At 40.0% G+C, this 8,299-nt stretch overlaps 1 long non-coding RNA gene across 1 annotated transcript in view; it reads left to right on the forward strand.

Moving 5' to 3' along the window:
• Positions 1-325: 325 nt before the first annotated feature.
• LOC149131237 (uncharacterized) overlaps positions 326-8,299 on the forward strand; it is a 58,484-nt gene continuing 50,510 nt past the window's right edge. The window contains exon 1 of the long non-coding RNA XR_016238190.1: positions 326-752. This is a non-coding gene — a long non-coding RNA (uncharacterized LOC149131237). The remainder of the gene's footprint in view (positions 753-8,299) is intronic.

Here is an 8,299-nt window from a genome sequence, read left to right on the forward strand (position 1 = left end):
GTTTACGTCCCCGTAACTTAGCGGTTCGACAAAAGAGACCAATAGAATAAGTACTAGGCTTACAAAGAATAAACCTCAGGCTCGATTTGTCAAATTACTGAAACAAGTAAAAGAGTAAAAGAGAATATATATATATATATATATATATATATATATATATATATATATATATATATATATATATATGTATATGTATATATATATATGTATATATATATATATTGTTTTCCTCTGTAACCAAATATCTCCTTTACATCAGCACACTTGTTTCTGACCTCTTGTATCTCTCTCTCAAAATCTCTATTTCTCTTCTCTCGCTCTTGCTCTCTCTCTCTCTATCTATCTATCTCTCTCTGTCTCTCTCTCTCTCTCTCTCTCTCTCTCTCTCTCTCTCTCTCTCTCTCTCTCTCTCTGACTCACTCTGACTGGTTAACCATGTGCCTCCTCTATAGCAAGACACTTATTTCTGCATGACGCTTAGCGCTTTCACTATGAATTTTCTTAGGAGCCATGGGGGCAAAAAATAAAGTCACAAACGAATGAGAATGAGAAGGTAGCCGATATACAGACGTAAACAAATCTTAATTTAAAACAATCGCAGGAATCATGAATGACAACGACGCCTAACGGTAGATATTGGAACTACAGTGCAATATGAACTCCGAAAGACCGATAAATAAGACAACACAGCTGATTTCATGATTTTGTTCACTAAGCTACACTACTTTATGGTGTGCATCTTAACATTTACTGTACGTATTTTAATATGATTTTATATGCTTTTATTCTTATTTATTTTACAGTAACATGATTTTATGTGCTTTTAACGGTTTTCTAGTGATTTTACGATTCCAATATTTGTGGTGAACAGACGTAAAGTCGAGTAAAATGACTTTACCTGATTTTTATTTTTCCATTTTTTATTTTTGAAAACTGACGTATAATCGAGAGCGTCTTAAATCAAAACGACTTAAGCCAAGGTATGCCCGTGTATATATAATAATTATATATACATATCAGTAGTGACTCCGATACTCAGGCTGCTCGAGTATACACTTAGTAAAGTGAACGTGTATTTGCAAGCTGATTTAATTTCTACCAACACTGACTTCAAGTATGTAATTGCAGTCAATAACTTGGGCTCCTTTTACTGAGCCTGGTCGCCTTTCATTTATTTTCTTTCAGCGTCTGGCGATCGTCTTAGAGGTGCCCTGTATAAAAAAAATATCATTCGTAGCAGACGTTCTCTCTACATCGTTCACACGCGCTTGACTCGGACTCAAAAGTTACAGCCCGAGTTGTTATCTATACTCGTAAAAATAAAAAAGTAATTCAAATTAAATGTTTTCTTGGAACAATAAATTTCTATAGAGATTAGGATTTAAATTCCAATCTATGAAAAGTTTCCGTTCTACAATATTCTTAAAGGAACGTAAAATTATCCAGCAACTACGGCTAATACGAACGAGCCTGGTAGGAATAAAAGATTAACTGGCATCTTTTGTCAAGAGTACAGGCAACAGTCAGATCGCTGCTGTTTGTTGTGCACTCCGCTGTCGTTATTTGATTGATGTTATTCTGTGCGCCTGTGGGTAAAGATCGGTTGTGTTTTGCAGGGTTGCTTTATTTTTACCCTTAACTTAGAAATGGAGAGACATAGTGCTAGATATAAAAAAAGAAATAAACCATTTGAGGCTAGAAATATTGCGGAAAAACGTGAGATTCTTCGAACAGGTATGTGTCTTTTGCGAAATCTGTGAAGAGCTCAAGTGACGCTGATGGCCTGGAGTCGCCTCTGACATATGTGTGTGTGTGTGTGTGTGTGTGTATCAAGTACAATGTGATATTATATTCACTCTTGACTGAGAGTGTAACTTTTGGGAAGGTCTTTTAGTGATTTTGGATTGTTGACCCAATTCACATGCGTGTGGCTCATCTCATTAACTCCACTCGTATTACTTCCAAACAACAACATTAATTCATCTTTAGAAACCAAAAAAATCTTAGCATGAATAACTTATCGTTTCTCTGTCTATGTGATTTCTTGTTGGCATTCGCCTCCATAATTGGCGTCTTTCTATATCATTAACAATTTGTGAAACCTGTGAAACTATAGTCTTCTGTTATTTCTTTCAATTGTTCCGTGAATATGTTTGTTGTTTAAATATCAGCATTCGCAGCTTCCTACAATTCATGCCAGCCAGCTCATATTTTGTAATAAAAGCAGCCATTGCTTACTGTACATGTTTCTTCACAACCACATTTTTTTTCTTATCTTGGAGTAACTTAAAAATAGATAAAACATTAACACAACAGTTTATGTAACGGATGCGTGTAAACATCGTGTGTAATCAGCTATTCATATTGATAGCTGCGAGGAACAAGTCTAACACTTCTGCAATGACTGTCTGCTTTTCATAGTATCCAAATATTTGTCGTCGCAGAGAAGTTGTACATATAATATGTTTTATCACAAGATTTCTGAGATCGAGAAGATTAAAGTTAATACTGATATTTGATTGATCTGCTGGGAGAGAGGGGATGTCAAACAAGAGGCATAGTGTTAAGAGCTAAGCATGCAACGTGATAAAGGTCAAGGTCTAGAAGTTGATCTGGAAGTTAGACTAAGACATCCCTGAAACGACCATAAAAAATGCAGTTGGAGGGACTGGGCTAAAATAGTATCGTGGAGAGAGGCGGTTGGGAAGTAGATAGGTTCGATATATCAAGCTACCACACACAAAGATATGGGATGTGATAACATGTTAAAATATCGGTTTCAAATGTTGATACACGCTCAGCAAGTTCGTGGGACGGTGTAAGTCGATTACATCGACTCCAGTAGTTATCTGGTACTTTATTTTATCGGTCCCAAAAAGATGAAAGGCAAAATCGACCTCGGTGGAATTTAAACTCAGAACGTAAAGATGGACGAGATGCCGTTTAGCATTTTGTCCGGCGTTCTAACAATTTTGCCAGCTCGCAACCTTAAGATGTGATAATATTGGTTTCAAATTTTGATACACGGCCAGCAATTTTGAGGGGAAGGGAAAAGGGAAGCCGATTACGTCGACCTCAGTTTTCAACTGGTACTTATTTTCTTGACCCTGAAAAGGATGGAAGGCAAATTTAACTTCGGCGGAATTTGAACTCAGAACAACAGACGGACAAAATGTCGTTAAGCATTTTATCCGGGGCAATAACGATTCCTTTCACTCCACTTCGCGCTCTACTTATATTGGTTTTAAATTTTGGCACAAGGCCAGCAATGTTGAGTGTTCAACTGGTACTCATTTTATTTAACCCCCGAAAGGATGAAAGGCAAAGTCGACCTCGGCGGAATTTGAACTCAGAACAACAGACGGACGAAATGCCGTTAAGCATTTTTCTCCAGCGTCATTACGGTAAAAAAGGAATGGCTGGCAGCGGTTTAGGTTGAGAGGTAAAGCAGCGGAGGGTTGGAGCTGAAACACATACGCAGACACACAATTACATTAGTATACAATTGCACAGTGAAGCGCGTGGCTTAGTAGTTAGGTTATTCGTGTCTCGGTCGTGTGTTCGATTCCTAGCGATGCGTTATGCCCTTGAGCAAGACACTGTTTTTTTTCTTTCTCACGTTGCTCCAGTCCACTCAGCTGGCAAAAATGAGTAGTACGGGTATTTCAAAGGACCGTCCTAGTTACATTTTGTGTCACGCTGAATCTCCCTGAGATCTACGTTAAGGGTACGCGTGTCTCTGGAATGTTCCGTCACTTGCACATTAACTTCACGAGCAAGCTGTTCCGTTGATCAGATCAACTGGAACCATTGTCGTTGTGTGGATGTGCAATGGCCCAGTGGTTAGGGCAGCGGACTCGTGGTCAATAGGATCGCAATTTCGATTCCCAGACCAGGCGTTGTGAGTGTTTATTGAGCGAAAACATCTAAAGCGCCACGAGGCTCCGGCAGGGGATGGTGGCGAACCCTGCTGTACTTTTTCACCACAACTTTCTCTCACTCTTACTTCCTGTTTCTGTTGTGCCTGTATTTCAAAGGGTCAGCATTGTCACACTGTGTCACGCTGAATCTCCCCGAGAACTACGTTAAGGGTACACGTGTCTGTGGAGTGCTCAGCCACTTGAACGTTAATTTCACGAGCAGGCTGTTACGTTGATCGGATCAACTGGAACCCTCGGCATCGTAAGCGACGGAGTGCCAACAATAATTGTCGTTGTATCCGATGGAGTGCTACTTAACAATTACACACACGATGGCTTCAACTCGGTTTTGAGCAATCCGGTCCCTTAGTTATTCTCTTATTTTTGGACAGATGTGGCAATGATGGGCGCCTCTTGCAGCAAGCGTTGAAGGAGTTACCGCTCACATTAACAAATGTTTTCATTCCATCATGGAATTTTTTTTTATTGTGAGCTTCACCTTTTTTTACTTATAATCAACCATGGTAAGCAACACATGATAGAGATGTTAAAGATTAGCACTTTAAAGTGAAGAAAGGCCTCGCATAAGACCAATCCCACTCTCTGAACATTATAAGCATAAGTCGAAAAAGAAAAACTTAGCCTATGTCATCGTATGCAAACGAGGTTGCAAGAGGAATTTCAACCGTGTTTCGCGGTCTGCTACCACAACAGCTCCTTTATAGGATCCAGTTAGCTCAAGACATCATCAGGAGGAACCACGTCCGGTTTCGGCCCCTACTCCTCTACCGTTTTGACGTGGCGCCCCCCCCCCCCCCTTTCGGAGGTGTCTTCAGCTCTGGTGTTGGGTGCATGTCTTCTTTCTTCTATTCCCTGGCCTCTTCGATGCAGCATCAACGAGTGTCAGCGTCCGACATCAGTTTTTCAGTCTCCTAGAGAGATGTGTAAACAAATACTAGAAGGTCTCTCACTCACAACTGTTGGACGGTCGTTGACTCTGTTGAGTTCACCTGCCCTTTGACAGGTTTTGTTTTTTCGTCCTACAGTGTGTCAAAAAAAAAAAAAAACTGCCCTCCTTACCAAGCACTCTTAGTGTTACTGGTATCAGGCAATCTTGTAAAACCTGTGTAGCACGATTGATCCGTCGAAGACTAAACGTACACAGACACACATGCCTGAAATCACGTTGTCGCAAACCGAACCTCTTAACCACACAGCCATGCCTGCGTCTAAACAACAACAACAACCACAACAAATTTAATTGTAAGAAAATATAGAGCATTTATCGTGTCCTTCTTTTGTTAAGTCGCTATAGTGTAACTCGAGAGAGAATATGCTGCAATTTCAAGCAGCTGGGTGACCACAAAAAGAGGATCCCTACATACGTTAACTTACAGATGTCCTAGTTGCACACTGGCCGCAACGGTATCACCAGGCTGAAGGACATACAAAAGTCATCGACATTTATTCTCCTCCTTTGGTTATTTTAGAAAAAAAAAAAACCCAAAAAACAAGAACAACAATTAAAAAAAACAGTATTTTTTGAGTATCAATTGTCATTTTCACGTGACCCCAATAATATAATTGGTTTCCTGTAAACTTTATATTTTGGATTATAATCCACTTTGAGCTGACCTTTCAAGTATTGTTAAGCTTCGCCGTTAGCACAATGTGATACATTAATTAATATGAGGAGTACATGAGAAATGCAGAAGCACACACGGAACATATCAGGAACACAGGAGATGTAATGATATGGAATAAGCAGAGTCGACAGGGCACCATGTTTGTTCCATCCTCTCGCTCCATCTTTTTCTGTCCTGCTCTTTCTCTCTCTCACTGTCCCACTCTCTCTCACTGTCCCACTCTCTCTCACTGTCCCACTCTCTCTCTCTCTCTATCTCTCTCTCTCTCTCTCTCTCTCTCTCTCTCTCTCTCTCTCTCTCTGTTCTCCTTTCTCTCTCTCTCTCTCTCTCTCTCTCTCCTCTGTGTGTGTATCTGTGTTTGTCCCCCCAATATCGCTTGACAACCGATGCTAGTGTGTTTACGTCCCCGTAACCTAGCGGTTCGGCAAAAGAGACCGATAGAATAAGTACTAGGCTTACAACGAATAAGTCCTGGGGTCGATTTGCTCGACTAAAGGCTGTGCTCCAGCATGGTCACAGTCAAATGACTGAAACAGGTAAAAGAGTAGAGGGTGACATGCTAGCAACCCCCTCCCCTTATTATTTTCCAAATTAAACAACAACACAAATAATTACGCAGAGGTAGCCATGGTTGAAACGAGAGCAAACACAAGCAGCATTATATTAAAAGAGATGGTCATTCCTTATCCAAGTGACCTTATTTTATCGCCCATCACTTGTTATGCGCTTATAAATTAGTTTGATAATCGAGCTCTGATTGGCTGCATGCAAATGAGTTCATAACTGGGGTCCGAAACTCTCGTGGGGAAAAAAAATATTTCTCGCCCCGCGCGGCACACACTCTAGCTACGCTAGTGGTTGTTCCTACTCTGTAGTACCTGCGCACAGGTAGGCTGATTGTGAACATTTGAGGGTTAACTGTCCGAACCATTGATAAATTGTTATGCGCTTATAAATTAGCTTGATAATCGAGCTCTGATTGACTGCATGCAAATGAGTTCATAACTGGGGTCCGAAACGCTCGTGGGAAAAATAAATTTCTCGACCCGGACGGCACACACTCTAGCTACGCTAGTGGTTGTTCCTACTCTGTAGTACCTGCGCACAGGTAGGTAGATTGTGAACATTTGAGGGTTAACTGTCCGAACCATTGATAAGTTGTTATTCTTACTCGGTGATGCCCACTTACGGTTAAATGGACTGTTTCAGGAATTATGTTATTATTACTGGGAAATGTTTGTTCTTGTTTTTTTTTTATATTTTGTTTTCTATGTGAAAATTCTTTATGCAAAAGGACAAAGCAAGAGATAATACAACAATAACAGCAACAACAACTAAATTTGATGTGTTGATAGAGAGCCAAGATATTTCAGTCCAAAGGCCGAGGTTGCGTAATTGTTGAATATGGTATTGCTCTTGTTTTGCTGGGTTTTGTTTTTATATATTCCTTCATGATATCTGAAAAAATATCTAATTATCTTGAAAACTAGAAAAGAGAAGATAAACAACAACAACAAAAACACACAAAAACAACAGGTACAACAACAACAACAACAACACATACACAAAAAAAATGAATGTTACGGAACGAAGATATTTTTATTCGAAGGCCGTTATTTTGTTAACGTTGAAGAGGATAATTTAAGGTTGACGGCTAGAAAACAATTACAGGATTCTCACCTAAAGTCTGTCCTTGAGTACTAACACTGACAACAACAACAACAACAGCAACGGTAAAGACACTGAATTAACAATAACAACAACAATATTGATAACAGCTATATTGATATATCAGTCTTACATAAGAACGCATAATCGATTGAATTTAATCAATACATGATTACTAATTATTCTATGGACCATGGAGTAAAGTTTATCATGCTGAGGTTTGATGGGTTGGTGGGGTGGGGTGGGGTAGGGTATATTCAGTTATATTGTTTCCAGTCCCAGTACTTGACACGTAGTTTATTTTATCGGTCCCTGTAAATATAAAAATCAACGCTGATCCTCTCGGGATTTGAACTCAGAACGTAAAGAACTAAAACTAAATAACATACGGCGTACTGTCCTATGCAGGCGCGGTCTCAGGAATTTTTCGAAGGGAAGACACAAGGTCAGTAGGGAATATAATTCTAGGAGAAAAGGGCGTAATGACATTATTTGGAAAGGCGCACTTCATTGCTTGAAGGGGGGGCACGTGCCTCTCAGCCCTCCCCTCGGTCTGCTCCTAGTCCTATGCGTCGCGGAAATGGATTGGTCTTCATTGTCGCTGTAGTATGTGGTTTAAGATTATTATGGATTAGACTAGCTACGTGTATTTTAAGTATTGTAAACAGGACCAAAACTCGCGAAAGGCAAAGTCGACCTCGGCAGAATTTGAACTCAGAACGTAAAGACAGACGAAATACCGGTAAGCATTTCGCCTGGCGTGCTAACGTTTCTGCCAGCTCGCCTTTTCGAAAGACACCTGTTGTTATGTCCTGTTATTTGCCTTTGAATTTGTGTACCATTTCTCCATTTTTTTTTTTGTTTTTTTTTTGCCGCCTTAGTTTTCGTATACATTCGCTGCTTTCTTCCTAGAAATCTAATGCTCTTAGCTTAGTTTTTTTCTTGGGGCTGGCCAGATTGGAGCAATCTCGAGTATAATCAGCCGAAATTGCAAAGATAATCTGGAACTCGACTGAGGAAAGAAAACTTCGAATGACACGTCCGTGTTTTTTCTTGTCCCCCTTT

This window comes from Octopus bimaculoides, chromosome 24 (genome assembly GCF_046866305.1).
Source record: "Octopus bimaculoides isolate indiv1 chromosome 24, ASM4686630v1, whole genome shotgun sequence".
In the NCBI taxonomy this organism is placed as follows: Eukaryota; Metazoa; Mollusca; class Cephalopoda; order Octopoda; family Octopodidae; genus Octopus; species Octopus bimaculoides.